This window comes from Galeopterus variegatus, unplaced genomic scaffold (genome assembly GCF_000696425.1).
Source record: "Galeopterus variegatus unplaced genomic scaffold, G_variegatus-3.0.2 Scaffold11882, whole genome shotgun sequence".
In the NCBI taxonomy this organism is placed as follows: domain Eukaryota; kingdom Metazoa; phylum Chordata; class Mammalia; order Dermoptera; family Cynocephalidae; genus Galeopterus; species Galeopterus variegatus.
In genome coordinates, this window is record NW_007737993.1 from 5081 (window position 1) to 6086 (window position 1006).

The window sequence follows — 1006 nt, forward strand, 5'->3', positions numbered from 1 at the left end:
AATAAACTTCTGTTTGTTCTTCTCTTGTCCATCTGTCTTTTGTCAGTCTAAGTTACAAGTTACAAGTCCCAGCCAATGAACCGAAAATGAGTAGAGGGAAAATAACTTTTTTTCTCCTCTGCATTTGCTAGTCTACGGCTTTTCATGAAGACAGTTGGTCAACACTTCCTGGTATTTTTCACTTGCTTATTAATTCATTTATGTGGAGTATACTAACATTTATAAAGCAAATGTATTTCACAGGGCTTAGCTTCCAAGGCCCTGTAGTTTCAGGTATAGCCTAACTTTTTAAAATTACACATACAAATGTTAAGCTTGCAAAAGGCAGGAAACTTTCCCCGGGCTAAAGTCTCTGTTGTAGATAAAGAATTGTAGCACAGCAAAATCATTGGCTCTAAGGGCAGATGTCTTTGGTGCAGCTAAACCTAATAATTGTTGCCATGACAATTATCTTACTGTTCTTTTTGTAACAACCTATGTTCCTTTTCTGTAACTTTCTGGTCTGGAGAATAAATACTGAGATATAACCCTCCTTCAGTGTTATTTTTCTGAGGAATGCTTCTCTCTTAAGGGTTCCTGGAAAATTAACCCCTCTGGGGCCTCTCACAGCTCAGAAGATATGGGTTTTGAGTAATCCTTTGCATCTCTATCGCCCTGGGGCAGAGGTGACACATTTATTTATTCAACCAATGTTTGTTAAATGGTTGCTATTTGTGTGGCATCCTGCTAGGGTAAGATTGTAAAGATGAATTGGATATACGTTCTGTCCTTAAAGAACTTATTCTTGAGTAGGGATGATAAAGCATGTATATAAACAGAAAAATGTTCTGAAAGATATGAATGAAAGTTACATGGGATTTAAGAGGAAGAATGATCTAATTTCAGCTAGGTAGATGGCAATGAATGGAGGAAAGTAAGGAAAATATCTTTTAGAAGATGGAATTCAATGAATCAATTCACACACATACATACACACACACACACACACACTCACACACACACACAC